Genomic DNA, 13651 nt, shown 5'->3' on the forward strand with positions numbered 1-13651 from the left:
AATTATTTGTTTAGCAGAGTGATGGCCTTCGGGAAAAAACTGTTCTTGTGTCTAGTTGTTCTGGTGTGCAGTGCTCTATATTGTCGTTTTGAGGGTAGGAGTTGAAACAGTTTATGTCCTGGATGCGAGGGGTCTGTAAATATTTTCACGGCCCTCTTCTTGATTCGTGCAGTATACAGGTCCTCAATGGAAGGCAGGTTGGTAGCCATTATTTTTTCTGCAGTTCTAATGATCCTCTGAAGTCTGTGTCTTTCTTGTTGGGTTGCAGAACCGAACCAGACAGTTATAGAGGTGCAAATGACAGACTCAATAATTCCTCTGTAGAGTGCGGAGAAGAGCAAAAAAGATGATTAGGAGACTGGAGGCTAAAACCTACGAAGAACGGTTGCAGGAATTCCAGGATGTCTAATGAAGAGAAGGACTAAGGCATGACATGATAGCAGTCTTCCAATGTTTGAGGGGCCGCCCCAAAGAAGAGGAGGTCCACCTGTTCTCCAGAGCACCAGAAGGCAGGACAAGAAGCAAGGGATGGAAACTCATCCAGGAGAAAAGCAACCTAGAATTAAGGAGAAATTTCCTAACAGTGAGGACAATCAACCAGTGGAACAACTTGCCTTCAGGAGTTGTGGCTGCTGCATCACTGGAGGCTTTTAAGAAGAGATTGGCGACCCATTTGTCTGGAATGGTATAGGATCTCCTGCTTGAGCAGGGGACTGGACCAGAAGGCCTTCAAGGTCTCTTCCAAATCTGATATTCGGTTATTCTTTCTCAAGGAGAATTCCGTAAGCAAGAGCTGTGATGGAATATCTGTCCTGAACTCCTTTTTTGGGAGCCAGCCAGCCTCTTCCATCGCAACTTCCATCATCCACGGCTATTGGTTGAGTTTGGAGAACATCCAAATTTTGACCTTCTTGTTTGAGAAGATAGTTCTGATGGGAGGATTTTAGAGACACATTCGGAGAACATCTAGACTTCATCCTTCTGGTTTGAGAAGAAAGTTGTGATGTTGTTGTGTCTGCGCCCCCCGAGCCAGAAAGTGACTTGGAGCCGGGCCCCCTGCCAGAAAGTGACTTGGAAAGTGAGGGGGAAGGGCCATCAGGATTTACCTCTGGAGCACCGGCTTCCCTGGCTCAGCTCCAGGAGCCAGAAGCAGGCCAGGTGGAGGAGATAACGAGGCCTCCATCCCCTGACTCTTCCCCCCCCAGGCCACACCTTCAGACCCAGCTGATGTCAATCAGGCTTGGTTGGACCCTAGATTTCATAGGCAGGAGAGGAGGGAACAACAGAAGCAAGGGTAGGGAAGCCTAGGAAGTGCTGAGTCATGGAGCCACACCCCACAGAATATAAAGGCAGCAAGAGCTGCTGTGCCTCTTTGTAGCAAGAAAATTAACTGCTGAACTAAGAGCTGAAGTACTGTTTGACTTATCAGCATCAAGGGAGATAACAGAGCCACTTGGCAGACGCTTGCTTTTTTGCTGCCAGAGCTGATAGTGCCGGCTAATTAAGCCATCGCTCAGACGGAGGTGAGGGAGGACAGAACAGATGTAAGGAATTTAGACACACTTTTGGAAAATATCTAAATTTTATCCTTCTTATTTGAGAAGATAGTTTTGAAGTGAGGGATTTAGGAGCACATTTGGAGAACATCTAAACTTCATAAAGAAGATAGTTGTGATGTAAGGATTTTAGACACACATTTGGAGAACATCTAGACTTCATCCTTCTTATTTGAGAAGATAGTTGTGATGTAAGGATTTTAGACACATATTTGGAGAACATCTAGACTTCATCCTTCTGGTTTGAGAAGATAGTTGTGATGTAAGGATTTTAGACACATATTTGGAGAACATCTAGACTTCATCCTTCTGGTTTGAGAAGATAGTTGTGATGTAAGGATTTTAGACACACATTTGGAGAACATCTAAACTTCATCCTTTTGGTTTGAGAAGATAGTTGTGATGTAAGGATTTTAGACACACATTTGGAGAACATCTAGACTTCATCCTTCTGGTTTGAGAAGATAGTTGTAATGTAAGGATTTTAGACACACATTTGGAGAACATCTAGACTTCATCCTTCTGGTTTGAGAAGATAGTTGTGATGGGAGGATTTTAGGCACACATTTGGAGAACATCTAGACTTCATCCTTCTGGTTTGAGAAGATAGTTGTGATGGGAGGATTTTAGGCACACATTTGGAGAACATCTAGACTTCTTATTTGAGAAAAGATTTCTGAAGATTCAGAAGGGCCACACATTGGCCCTGGGCAACAACCCACAACCTCGCAACACATTTGAAAGCATGAGACAGTAGAACATTGGAGCCTTCTATCATGGGACTTGATCCTAAAGCTATTATCCATGTTCTCCTGCCTTAACAAGAGCTTTTTCCTCCTTTTTTATGGACCAGAGTTTGCTGTCAAAATAAATTGTCCAGTAGGGCCTTTTCTACAAGTATTTCTCAATACTTGGCCTCTGGTGGCTCAACAGACTAATGCAGTCTGTTATTAACAGCAGCTGCTTGCAATTACTGCAGGTTCAAGTCCCACCAGGCCCAAGGTTGACTCTGCCTTCCATCCTTTATAAGGTAGGTAAAATGAGGACCCAGATTGTTGGGGGGGCAATAAATTGGCTTTGTATATAACATACAAATGGATGAAGACTATTGCTTGACATAGTGTAAGCCGCCCTGAGTCTTCGGAGAAGGGCGGGATATAAATGCAAATAAATAAATAAAATAAAATAAAATAAATAAATAAATAATCATGGCAACCTTAAGAGATATGGACTTCAACTCCCTGAATTCCCCAGCCAGGATTGGGATCGATCTATCTATCTATCTATCTATCTATCTATCTATCTATCTATCTATCTATCTATCTATCTATCTATCTATCTATCTATCTCTCTATCTCTCTCTCTATCTATCTATCTCTCTATCTATCTATCTATCTAACTAAATAACTAACTAACTAACTAACTAACCTTCTGTCGCGAGCTTAAAACACACTTATTTATCTGCGCAGGACTGGACTAGTTTTTTAAATTTTATAGGGGTTTTAATTGGTTTTAATATTTATACTATTTTTAACAATTTGGCTTTTTGAATAAGTTTCTTAATGGTTTTCTTAATTTGTATATATATGTTTTTTATTTGCCTGTGAACCGCCCTGAGTCCTTCGGGAGATAGGGCGGTATACAAATACGAATAATAAATAAATAAATAAACAAACTAACTAACTAACTAAATCTGGGTAGCAAACATTTTCAATTTCTTTCCCCTTCCTTTTGACGGCAACCGCAAGCAAGAACGCACAATCATCACAAACGCAGCTCTTTGGCTCACCTTCCTTGGTTAACACATTATCTGGATTCAAACCAATGGTGGGTTTCTACCGGTTCACCCCAGTTCGGGCGAACCGGTAGAAGCGGCAGCGAGAGGCTCTACCCACCCGCCCAGACATCATCGCAAATGCTCTGCGCATACGTAGAAATGCTGCGCGTGAGCGAAGCAAGTGTGCGTGCATGCACATTCTCACTGAAGGTAAGTGAAACCCACTACTGATTCACACAACGACCTCGCTCTGCAATCCACTCCTATTGTGCGTTTACACAACCCCGTTGCCACCGACCAGATTTGCAAGGGATGTGACGGGCGAAACAATTGAAGACATGCAAAAAACCAACAACAACGATCCTAACCGAACTAACTTAAATTTGAACCACGGAATGCGAATCCAACTCACCTACTTAAGCGTGCAGGGCGAAGCAGGGCCTCTCGTTCACGGTGAGGACTAGAGGCTTGTCCTTTGGTGCACAACGGAAGCCGGCATCCTCTAGACTCATGGCGACAGCGGTTCGACGGCATGCGAAACCCTGTTGCAGGGTGAGTTTTCTCCTTAACAACATCACAGCATCTTATTTTCTCCGCCGATCCGTGTGTTTCCTTTCCAAGTTATCCCTAACGCAAAAGAGAGAAGGTCTGAGGAAAGGATCGGCCTAGCGTAACAAACAAGGAGGTGTTAATCTCTCAAAGTTGCCAAAACTTCGGTCCTGCCCTTCCAACCACCATTTTAATTCCACCCCTGGGTTTATCCCAGCTCCCGACACCTGTCCCGTTCTCCATTCCACCCCCAGTGGGTCAACAAGAGCAGCTGAGCATCAGCTCCAGATCCAAAGACCACGAGAGGTGAGGTGCAGGGTTTCAAGGCCGAGCTAATTCCAGCTTCCCCGTTATCAGCCTGCCCTCGCCAGACCCTCTCCCCTCAAACAACCTGCTTAGCGTTGCTTCTCTGCACCCTGCCGAGCTGCCCAAGGTCAGAAGGAAGGCCTACCGGTTGACCGCAGCCAACGTCAAATCTGGTGATGGGGAAGAAGGGTCAAGCCAACTGGTTGACCACACAGCCAACCCCAAGGTCAAAGATAGGGAAGGGGAAGGGGACATCTGGAGGACCACAATCAGCCTCAAGGTCAAAGACAGGGAAGAGAGTGAGGCCAACTGGTTGACCATAGCCAAGTTCAAGATTGAAGATGAGGAGGAAGGGGGAGATGTCATCTGATTGACCGCAGCCAGACCCAAGGCCAGAGGTGAGGAAGAGGCTGAAGTCAACTGGTTGACCATAGCCAGCTCCCAGGTCAAAGATGGAGAGTAGGGTGAAGCCAACTGGTTGATCACACCTGGCCCCAAGGTCAAAGATGGGGAAGAGAGTGAGACCAACCCGTTGACCCCAGCCAAGCTCAAGGTCAAAGACGGGGAAGAGAGTGAAGTCAACTGGTTGACCTTAGCCAGATCCAAGGTCAAAGATGGGAAAGAGAATGAGGTCAACTGGTTGACCACAGCCATCCGCAAGGTCAAAGATAGAGAAGAGAGTGAGGCCAACTGATTGATCATAGCCAACTTCAAGATCGAAGATGGGGAGGAAGAAGGAGATGTCATCTGATTGACCACAGCCAGACCCAAGGTCAGAAGTGAGGAAGAGAGTGAAGTCAACTGATTGACCATAGTCAGCTCCAAGGTCAGAGATGGGGAACAGAGTGAGGTCAACTGGTTGATCCCAGCCAAAGGCAAAGATAGGAAGAGGGTGAAGCCAACTAGTTGACCTCAGCCAACCTCAATATTGGAGATGCAGAAGAATGAGGCCAACAGGTAGACCACAGCCAGCCCTGAGATCAGAGATTGGGAAGACACTAAGGTCAACTGGTTGACCACAGCCATCCCAAGGTCAAAGACATGGAAGAGAGTGAGGCCAACTGGTTGACCCTAGCCAGGCCCAAGGTCAAAGATGGGGAAGAAGTTAAGGTCAACTGGTTGACCACAGCCATTCCCAAGGTCAGAGATAGGAAGAGGGTGGGTGTCAATTGGTTGACTACAGCCAGCCCCAAGGTGAAAAATGGAGAAGAGCGTGAGACCAACTGATTGAACACAACCAGCCTCAAGGTAAAAGATGGGGTGGGGTGGGGTCTACACTAGCCCCACGTTTCTCACGGGCACCTTGTTGGAAAAATCAGGTGGAAAAATGCATCATAAATGCCCTGCCTAAGGCCCCACTCCAACAAACCCCCTTTTGTGAAAATCAAACCAGTCCTATTCATGAGTAAATGAGTAGAAAGAAAATTTGCTTCAGAAAATTCCACCGTTGACTGAAAAAACTACAAGTAGTAGTAGTTACTAGTAGTTATTACTAGTATTTGTAACTACTTGCTACTACTAGTAGTTACTAGTAGTTACTACTAACAGTTAGTAATAGTTACTACTGGTAGTAAGTGGTTACTAGTATTAGTGGCGATATTTAGATTTGCTCGTCATGTCCTCAGAGGCATATTTTTAAAAAAGGTGGTGCAAGATGGCATGCTTGTTGCTGCCATTTTGACTTTTTTGACACACATGCACCCCGTTGGACATCCCTGGAGCCCTGCTTCTGCCCGCAGAGCTGGATCTTTTCAAAATAGATTCTTTCCAAACAAGTCAAATACATAAATGAATCCTAAATCCAGGCATCAGGTTGTAAGATAGTGTTTACTGACAACAATATCTGATCTTCTCTGGGGGCACAAGGAGAATGAAAAGACAATTAAAACCATAATTATCTACCACCCACTGTGTTCTATCTCTGAAAGTCCAGCCTCTAACAAACAAGGGAAGGGTGGAATATCTTTCTTATTTGATGCTAAATTTAGGAACTTTAAGAAAGGTGGACTTCAACTCTTAGCTGTGCTCGCTGGGGAATTCTGGGAGTTGAAGTCCACCCCTCGCAAAGTTCCTAAATTGTGTTTATTAACTGGATTTGTTGACTATTTACCTTACTGCCTTTCTGGGAAGATCTCAATTGATCAATGAGATTCAAAAACATGAAAATGTTCCGGATGTAAGAATAAGAGAGTTGGAAGGGACCTTGGCGGTCATCTAGTCCAACCCCCTGCTCACACAGGAGACTTGTGCTAGGGATTCGAACCGCCAAACTGCCGACCTTTCTGATCGACAAGCTCAGCGTCTTAGCCGCTGAGCCGCCTCGCCAGGCTAAACCTAGGTGATGTGGCCACCGTCACAAATGAGCCCCACTTCAAACCACGTTAACCAACTCAGTAAGCTACTCCGAACAAGCATTTTCACAAACCTGTGAGTTGTGACTCCATCTAAAGTGGCGATTCCCTTAACAGGGCGACTTTAAGAGGCTTGGATTTCAAACTTCCAGAAGTTTAAAAGAAAGTGGCTGGCTGGCTGGCTGGCTGGGGAATTCTGGGAGTTGAAGCCCCTACCTCTTGTGTAATTTAGCCCCAAAGTCCTTTCACCCGCCTTGATTTGGTGCCAAGACTCTTGTAATACACCATATCCATCCAAGAACACACAATGGGGAAGTGAAATTTCGGGATTTTATACCGTTCTCCAACCTTGCCATCTCCCTTCCTGTTGGCCATCTGGGGCCGGCTCTCCAACAGACGCTTCATCTGCTCGCTTATCAGCCGCCACCTCCACCATCGGCGCCCTGGCGAGTTGTGTGTTTGTGTGTGTGTGTGTGCGTGTCTCTGTCTCTCCCTCACCCCATCCTCTGGAATGTATGTCTCCTCGGAGCATCAAAAGGATGCAGGAAGGCGGAGGAGAAAGGCAGCGGATGAGGAGCTGAAAAGCAGCACCATTCATGGTCAGAGATGGCCCTTGCTGTGGGACCATCTCGCTGCTTCCTTGTCAACATGTCACTCACAGCTGAACGGGCCTGCAGGGAAGGGGAGGCTGGAGGGGGTGGGGGGAGCAGCTGGTGCTATTTTGGAAGGAGGGATATAAAGAAAAGGGGCCACCAACAAAGCCAGAGTTCTTGCTGGGACACCAGAGCGAGACACCTCCAGCCAAGTAAGTATGACATTCTTTGGATTAGGGACGGTTGTGTTTTCCCAGGAAGATCTGGGAAAAGGAACAGACCAGATCCAGAAACTCCAACCCATCCTGGAGCGATTTCTGTACCACTCCGACCAAGTTGGGCTGGTAGAAAGCTAGGAGTGGTAGGTTTTACCCGTGCCTTTCTCGGAGCCCTGGATGGAAGCCTACCATGATGGACATCTATCTTGGTGGAAGGAGGACTTCTGCGTCCTAGCAGCGTGGAACGTCTTCGGAGGGACTTCTTGGAGGACGTGCATGGATGGAGGAGTTGGGTCCGGATTATGAGGACGGTGGGGTGGGGGGGTGGGGGGGGGCACAGCATGATTGGAAGAACTGAGTTGATCATAGTTGGGGGAGCATCTACAGAGCTTGGCGTCCAATGTGGGTTATCACAAACATGGAGAGCATTGATTAAAGATCTAGATGGCTATTGTAGTATTTGTCAAGTTTGGGCATTTGAAGATGTCTGGATTTACACTCCCAGAATTCCCCAACCAGCTTTTGCTGGGAGTTTATCCAGACATCTTAAAAATGCCCAGAGTTGAGAAACAATCAGGTAGTAAAAGGAAATCAGGCCAGGACAACCTGGTAGCAGGTACTACACAGCAAGAAAACGTGCTGTAATTAAGAAGAGAGCGGATAACCCTTTGTCTGGAATGATATAGGGTCTCCTGCTTGAGCAGGAGCGGGTTGGTCTAGAAGACCTCCAAGGTCCCTTCCGATCCTGTTGTTCTGAATCCACGGATTTCGCCCTGGAGGTTTGCGCCGAACGAAAGAAGTTTGCAGAAGAGAAATAAAATTTAGCAGGCATTTTTTTTTTTTTTGGCTGAATGGGAACAACGGCCGCGAAGAAAACAGGTGATTAAATAAAAGATTAACGGTAAACTAGCAGGAGAAGAACGGAAGGAAACCTGCTGGAAACCATATCAACTAGTGAAGATGCTGAGGTAAAAAAAAATAATAATTCACAGATGGATGGCTGACCAGAAGCTGGAGAGAGAAAGAGAGAGGAGGGAGAGGGAGGGAGGGAGAAAGAGAGAGAGGGAAGAAGAGGAAGCGCGAGAGAGAGGAGGGAGGGAGAGAGAGGGGGGAGGGAGAGAGGGAGGGAGGGAGGGAGAAAGAGGGAGGGAGGGGGAGAGAAAGAGAGGAGAGAGGAGGGAGGAGGAGGAGGGAGAAAGAGAGAGGAAGAAGAGGAGGAGGAGGGAGAGAGAGAGAGGAGGGAGGAGGAGGGAGAGAGGAGGAGGAGGGAGAAAGAGAGAGAGAAGAGGGGGGAGGGAGAGACAGAGGAGGGGGGGAGGAGGGAGAGAGAGAGGGAAAGAGGGAGAAAGAGAGAGAGGGAAGAAGAGGAAGCGCGAGAGAGAGGAGGGAGGGAGAAGGAGAGAGGGGAGGAGAGAGGAGGAGGAGAGAGAGAGGAGGGAGAGAGAGAGAGGAAGAGAGGAGAGAGAGGAGGGAGGAGAAGGAGAGAGGGGGAGGAGGGAGAAGAGAGAGGAGGAGAGAGAGGAGGAGGAGGAGGAGAGAGGAGGGAGGAGGGAGAAAGAGAGAGAGAAGAAGAGGGAGGGAGAGAAAGAGGAGGGAGGGAGGAGGGAGAGAGAGAGGGAAAGAGGGAGAAAGAGAGAGAGGGAAGAAGAGGGAGGGAGGAGGGAGAGAAGGAGGGAGGAGAGAGAAAGAGAGAGAGAAGAAGAGGGAGGGAGGGAGAGAGAGAGGAGGGAGGGAGGAGGGAGAGAGAGAGGGAAAGAGGGAGAAAGAGAGAGAGAAGAAGAGGGAGGGAGAGAGAGAGAGAGGAAGGAAGAAAGAGAGGAGATGGAAGAAGGGACAGAGGGGGGGGGTTGTAGAGGGGGTGAAGTTTAAAGAAGAAACATCAGCTACTGAGATTGCAAACAGAACAAGAAGCAACGGATGGCAACTCATCAAGGAGAGAAGCAACCTAGAGCTAAGGAGAAATTTCCTAACCGCGAGGACAATTCATCGGTGGAAGGACTTGCCTCCAGGAGTCGTGAACGCTCCAAAAACTGGAAGTTTTTAAAGAAGTGATTGGACAGTTCTTTCTCTGACATAGGGATAGGGTCTCCCGCTTGAGCGGAGGGGGGGGGTCAGACTAGAAGGCCTCCAAGGTCCCTTCCAATTCCGGTTTCCTCGGTCCTGCCGTCCTTCCGTTCTTCTGCTCCTCAATCGAAATCATGGGGATAAAAATAAGGATAGAACTTTTCTCTGTAATTTCTTCTCCTCGCCCCCAACCCCAAAGTATCTATCCAAGGTTTGCAAACAGCCCCCTCCTCTTTCTTCCATCCCATATCGCAGCTTTCCGAGGGCAGCTGTCAACCTTTCCTTCCCTGGACATCCAAGTCCAGCTGGCTTTGTCCAACTGCACTTGGAAATGACGTTTTCCTCTGTTTTCTTTCTCTCCCCAGCCTCGGTTTCTCTTTTGTTCCGTCGTTCGCTCCTGCACGCTTCTTAAAAGGTAAGTTGTTGGGTTTTTTTGAAATTCTTGGCCATCTTCCTTTCCTTCTGAAGGGAAGACACCGCGGATGGGTATTAATAGAAGAGATACTGGTCGAAGGAAGCCCTCAAGCCATAGTATGAATACTATGTATTACATTACTATGTATTACATAGTATCAGAGGTGAAATGCTCCCGGTTCAGACCGGATCACCCGATCCGGTAGCGATGGGTGGTTCGGAGAACCGGTAGCAAAAATCCCTGCCCCCCACCCCCCATGCCCAGCTGAGCCGCGCGATCATCAGAGGTTTTTTTCAAAAAACTTTTAAAAGCAGTTTTTCTTCGGCTGAAAAAATGCTTTTAAAAGTTTTTTTAAAAAAGGCTCTGATGATCGCACGGCTCAGCTGGGATCATCAGAGGCTTTTAAAAGCCTTTTTTTACAATCTCTTCAGGCCGAAGAGGTTGTAGAAAAAATGCTTTTAAAAGTTTAAAAAAAAAGTTGGGCACGCCCAACCAGTCACATAACTCCTCCCACCAAGCCACTCCCACAGAACCGGTAGTAACAAATTTTACATTTCATCCCTGCCTAGTATTAATACTAGTACCCTGTTTCTCCCCAAAATAAGACATCTCCTGATAATAAGCCCAATCGGGCTTTTGAGTGCATGGCAATAAGGCCAAGCGCTGATTTCAGGGTTCAAAAAAAATATAAGACAGGGTCTTATTTTCGGGGAAACGCAGTATTAATACCGATAAAAGCCTTGGGAAACACCGAGAATCCTGCGTCCAGTTTTGGTCCCCACATTACCGAAAAAGATGTTGAGATTTTGGGGGTGAAAGTGCAGAGAAGATCAAGTAAGATGATCAAGGGCCTGGAGACAAAAAAAAACATATGAAGAACGGTTGCAGGATTTGGGTTTGACCAGTCACGGAGGGACATGGTGGCTCAGACACTGAGCTTGTCAATCAGAAGGCAGTTCAGTGGTTCGAGTGTTAAGGAATGGGGTGAGCTCCCGTGACTTGTCCCAGCTTCTGCCAACCTAGCAGTTCGAAAGCCCATAAAAAAATGCAAGTAGAAAAAAAGGGATCGCCTTTGGTGGGAAGGGAACAGCGTTCTGGGTGCCTTCGGCGTGGAGTCATGCCGGCCACATGACCACGGAGACGTCTCCGGACAGCGCTGGCAAGGCAAGGCAAGAAAGTTCTAGTTCTGCCTTAGGCATGAAAGCCATCTAGGTGACTTTGAACCACTCACTAGGAGATGGTGAGTTCTAGACTTCCCTTAGACATAAAAGCCATTAGGGTGCTTTGGGCCAAACACCAGGTGATGGTGAGTTCTAGTCCCATTTTAGGCATAAAAGCCATCAGGGTGACTTTGAGCCAACTACCGGGAGACGGTGAGTTCTAGTCCCACCTTAATCATGAATGACGGCTGGGTGACATTGGGCCAACCACCAGGTGACTGTGAGTTCTAGTCCTGTTTTAGGCATAAAAGCCATCAGAGTGACTTTGGGCCAAACACCAGGAGACGGTGAGTTCTAGTCCCACCTTAATCATGAATGGCGGCTGGGTGACATTGGGCCAACCCCCAGGTGACTGTGAGTTCTAGTCCCATCTTAGACATAAATGCTGTCGGGATGACTTTGGGCCAAATACTAGGAAATGGTGAGTTCTAGTCCTGCCTTAGAAGGAATGGTAGCTGGGTGAGCTTTTGGCCAGTCCCTCTCTCTCACGTCCCAACCTGCCTCACAGGGTTGTTGTCATTTTGGGCGAAAGAAGAAGTATTAGATAAGTTCTTTGCCTTGAGTTGTTTATAAAGGTGGGATATCAATCAATCAATTTATAGTCCGTCTCCCAAACTTAACCATGGGACAAATACCCCATGCGATAGAATCATCAACGGAATTAGCAACTTTCACTCTTGTATAATATATGTATTACACAGACCTTGTGTAATATACGTATTGCTTGAGCAGGGGGGGGATTGGACTAGATGACCTCTGAGATCCCTCCCGAGCCCTGTCATTTTATGTTTTCTAATGTTCCGCCCAGATGTGTGGAGAGCTCATTCTTTTCAAACGTTGGTGAGAAATGGAAGTTATGAAAGGCAAACATTTGAAAACCTGGCGGTTTTTTTCTTTTTTCTTTTTAATCAGCTTTTGTGCTAGCATTTTCGGCCCCGATGTTGGCATTTCTCTTCAATAAAAGTGAGCAAACATCCCGCAATTATTTTTGAAAACGTTGGAGGGGCGTCAAGAGAAGGGATTATATATATATATATATATATATATATATATATATATTTCCCCCCCACGAAATGGTGGGTAAAATGAAAAAGCAAGGCCTTTCTGGGAGAAAATGTTGAAAGAAGCGAGGCTTAGATCTCAATTGGGCTCTCCAATCGGCCTGATTTTATAATTTTTGAGGTGGTTCACGTTAAAAATGATCGTTTGGATTTTATCATTGGCAGCTACGTTAATAAATGGCTTAAGTCGTGGAGATTTTTATACAATTTTTACCCTTCGCGAAAGGATAATAACCACAGGCAGTCGATTGCCTCGTCTTGAAAAACGCATCGATAAAATTCAAACGTTAAATTCGCTGAGGGATTAAATCAATTGCATTTTGATTGAGCCGGGAAAGATGATAGAGACACTCGGTCAATCCCAGTTCTTGAACCCCATAATTGCGGAAAATCAGGGAAATTGAAGCATCAATCTTAGGGGAAATTCCATGATTTATTCTCAGAAGGATACAGAGAGAGTTTAAGCGGGGGGGGGGGAGGGGGGGGGAAATACAGCAAAAATAAGAATGCAGTTTCCCTTAGTGTAATTTTTAGCAATGCCACCCGTTCTATGCGTGGTCAGGAATAAGTAACATGGAGACCACGTTTATGACTTTAATAAAATTTGATTGACTGATTGGATTACATTGTTATAGACATGTAAAAAAAAAAATCAGAGCTGGCTGGGGAATTCTGGGAGTTGAAGTCCAGCCATCTAAAAGTACCCAACTTTGAGAAACACCGTTATAGAGTATTTTTTTTTAATTTTTTTTGGTCTCATGGAATTTGCTTCAGCTGGGGAATTCTGGGAGTTGAAGTCCACCCGTCTTAAAGTACCCAACTTTGAGAAACACCGTTATAGAGTATTTTTTTGGCCTCATAGAATTTGCTTTGGTTAGGGAATTCTGGGAGTTGAAGTCCACCCGTCTTAAAGTACCCAACTTTGCATGGAATTTGCTTCAGCTGGGGAATTCTGGGAGTTGAAGTCCACCCATCTAAAAGTACCCAAGGTTGAGAAACACTTTTATAGAGTTTTTTTTTGCCTCATGGAATTTGCTTCGGCTGGGGAATTCTGGGAGTTGAAGTCCACCCATTTAAAAGTACCCAAGGTTGAGAAACATTTTTACAGAGTATTTTTTTTCCTCATGGAATTTGCTTTGGCTGGGGAATTCTGAGAGTTGAAGTCCACCCATCTAAAAGCACCCAAGGTTGAGAAACACTTTTATAGAGGTTTTTTTTGCCTCATGGAATTTGCTTCGGCTGGGGAATTCTGGGAGTTGAAGTCCACCCATTTAAAAGCACCCAAGGTTGAGAAACACTTTTATAGAGTATTTTTTTTGCCTCATGGAATTTGCTTTGGTTGTGGAATTCTGGGAGTTGAAGTCCACCCATCTAAAAGTACCCAATGTTGAGAAACACTGCTGTAGAGTATTTTTTTTTGCCTCATGGAATTTGCTTTGGTTGTGGAATTCTGGGAGTTGAAGTCCACCGTCTTAAACTACCCAACTTTGAGAACCACTGCCCTGGATTCAGAACACAGCAACATTTCTCCATCTAGGCTA

At 46.1% G+C, this 13651-nt stretch overlaps 1 protein-coding gene across 1 annotated transcript in view; it reads left to right on the forward strand.

Annotated features, from left to right (window-relative positions):
* The first annotated feature begins 7321 nt into the window (after positions 1–7321).
* Positions 7322–13651, forward strand: part of LOC131198695 (myosin-6-like) — a 98526-nt gene continuing 92196 nt past the window's right edge. Inside the window, exons 1-2 of the mRNA XM_058183607.1 lie at positions 7322–7344; positions 9780–9829. The gene's annotated coding sequence lies outside the window, so the exon portion shown is untranslated. The remainder of the gene's footprint in view (positions 7345–9779; positions 9830–13651) is intronic.

This window comes from Ahaetulla prasina, chromosome 4 (assembly GCF_028640845.1).
Source record: "Ahaetulla prasina isolate Xishuangbanna chromosome 4, ASM2864084v1, whole genome shotgun sequence".
Classification (NCBI taxonomy): domain Eukaryota; kingdom Metazoa; phylum Chordata; class Lepidosauria; order Squamata; family Colubridae; genus Ahaetulla; species Ahaetulla prasina.